Raw genomic sequence first — 2,882 nt, 5'->3', positions numbered from 1 at the left:
CGGGGTCCCGAAAATCTCCTAAAATCGTGGTTTGTTCTCAGAGACAAATCCGTGTGTTACAAAAACCGTGGCCCTGTCCACGAAGCTTATACGGACATTCTTGATAAATAGCGTTGACTTGATGTTGAACTTTGCATTTGCTTTGTAAACACAAGCGTGACGTCACGTGCGCATCCCACGCGACCTGACTGAAAACTGAACTGGTGTACCATGCGTGGACAATGGGGCATTCTTTGGACTTCCCGGCCGCGACGACCTTGGCGAGGGAGGACAGATGGGGGTCCCAAAAACTCCCGGAATCGTGGTTTGTTCGCAGGGACACATCCGTATGTAACAAAAACCGCGGCCCTTTCTACGAAACTTACACGGGCATTCTTGTGTAACGACTGAAGATGTCTACCACATGGGAGGCGAAACGTCTAATGAAATTGTTTTTTCCTGTTGTGTGAAGTTGGTGCTTTCATTTTAATTATGTTACCAGTCGGCCTGTGTGACCAGTGCTCATTTGAAGAATCGCCTTTGTCTTTCCTGAACCCTAACCAAAACACCCTTATAACATTTTTTTACTGTTCGGCTAGGTTGGTATGGCCTGTAATCGACATAATTTTTGCGAAAGCCTACTTTTATTTTATAATTATTTGTAACCAATTCTAATTGAAGAAGTGACAAGTATAATAATTATATTAAAATTTCATATCAAAAGTCGACGAACCGGGAGATGCGAAATCCGGTGAAACAGGGTTTCAAAAAAATATCCGGTGTCCGAAACTTGCTTATATGAAAATGTCTAACATGTGTATGTGTTCTAACACAGAAGATGAGTGCAATGTGACAAGTGAATGGCCTCACAGACAACTGTCAACGAGTTGGAACTTTTGATGAATTACCCTTTGTCGAGTCATCCTACTACCGACTGGCCTATTCAATCAATTGCTCGTCGACGAATATCGTTGTTGGTTTACTTGCCATCTGCCACAAGGGGAGAGTGTGGGGCTCGTCAAGCCGACATCTGCCAGCATTTTCATCACGCCTCCAGCGCCTGTACCGACTGACGCCGACAAGTTGGCCTAGAAATAAATACCCACGGACTATTCTATAGCCGCTAAATACTTCTACGCGAGCATGATTTGTTTTCAAAGGGGCGTTCGCCTGTCGGTGCTTCTTTAAATTATACATACGTCACGGTCAGAACGTTTCGCAGCTAATGAGTGAAGGCCGACCAACCTATTTGGTCCAATTGTCCGTGTAGGGGAGATGAGAATGCCACTGCGTCAAAGACAAGCACATCGTTTACGTGTGCGAGCGTTGCTAAAAATAGAGACCACTATCGATTTTTTAGTATATATAGTTTCATTCTTAGTCAAAGCGCAAACAAAGGTTAGATGTCACGAAAACACATACACAAAGACAAAAAGCGCTTTATCACGGCGCGCTGGATGCTTTGTTATATTAGTGGTTGGAAACACCCAAACAAAGATAGTGAACGCCGTGGCGTTTAGGTGTTGAACTATTGGTGATGCTTGATCGGCGCAATGTGTCGGCCGAGCTCCAACTGAGGGTGATATGAGGCAGGGCAGCTCTGTGGTTTTACTTGTTGTTTATTCTGTTTTCTTTCTTTTTTGCGCAAAATATTGCAGCTCACAACAGCTTGGCATCGTCGTCCGATGAAGCTCTGTTTTATTGATTGGCGTTTCATCCAATAGTGGATATTTCATCGAACACCGCTTTATGCGGAGGGCAAGTTCGTCTCCTTCTTGCGCAGGGGGTAGCGGTGGCATCAGAACCCCGAGCCCTGATTGGCTGATCGCGACCTCCTATCTGAGCGTCGTCTGCTCTTTGCAACGTCGTCTGCTCGCAACGTCGTCTGCGTCTGTCTGCCTTTGCTGCGACTTTCGGAAGTGCAGAGGCCAGATTCACGAAATGATCTTACGCCAAAAATGTGCGTAAGACAAAACTTAAGAACAAATTCGTAATCACGAAACGAAATTTTCGTTAGTTTTGCGCAAGTTACGACGAAATCCTACAACAGCTCCGAAGCTGTCTTACGCACTTCTTACGATCAAATCAGCATGGCCGACAGCATCGCGGTCGCGACGACCCACGGACGTTTATTTTTATACGTGCGCTTCTCACGCGTCCCGACTTCAAGCAGGAAGAAAAAAGTAAAAAGTACTTGAAACAGACCACGACGAGCAAGAACGCTGGACCCACAAACACATGGGAAAAGCTCCAACGGACACGATTCCACCGAACGCGACCAAGCGAGCTGGGCAGTTAGGCCTAGCAGGCACTCCGCGACTCGGCGACCGTCTGCCCACGGCCGGCTGGCGTGCTGAATGGAATATGCCCGCGCGACCCTTGTGAACCCTTCCCGTATTATACTTTGATCGCTGACCTCAATTTTAGATTAAGAGGTCAATTTCTTCCTCTTGTTATCTCCTTGTTTCCCGAGGCAACGGTGACTCTCGCGGGTGAAAAAGCGGTGAATCTCCGACAGACGCAGGAAAGGTGAAGCAGCCATCGCTTTGACGTAAAGCAGACGACGTTAACTGCGCCAACCCGCCGACGCCGTTAAAGAATGAGGGATCTCACTGCACACGACAGAAGGGAAAAAGTATTTGGGAGGGAGCTTGCGGACACAAACACGCTCACTCTCGGTTGTTCGCAAACAAACCTCGGCGCCTCGGGACACCTCGCCAGTGAGTCCTTCGACTTCCATCTTTGATGCGCGTCTGCTAGTTAGACAAAAACAACGTACCGCTCGGGTTATTTCGTCTGCCCTCTCTGAAAGGCATAGTCGAGCTCGCTCGTAAAGACCTGCACTTCTGAAAGTCGCAGGAAAGGTAAGACAGACGCAGACGATGTTGCGAGCAGACGACGTT

The sequence above is a fragment of the Ixodes scapularis genome, unplaced genomic scaffold, assembly GCF_016920785.2.
Source record: "Ixodes scapularis isolate PalLabHiFi unplaced genomic scaffold, ASM1692078v2 PGA_scaffold4__175_contigs__length_147842914, whole genome shotgun sequence".
Classification (NCBI taxonomy): Eukaryota; Metazoa; Arthropoda; class Arachnida; order Ixodida; family Ixodidae; genus Ixodes; species Ixodes scapularis.
This window is presented reverse-complemented; position numbering follows the sequence as displayed.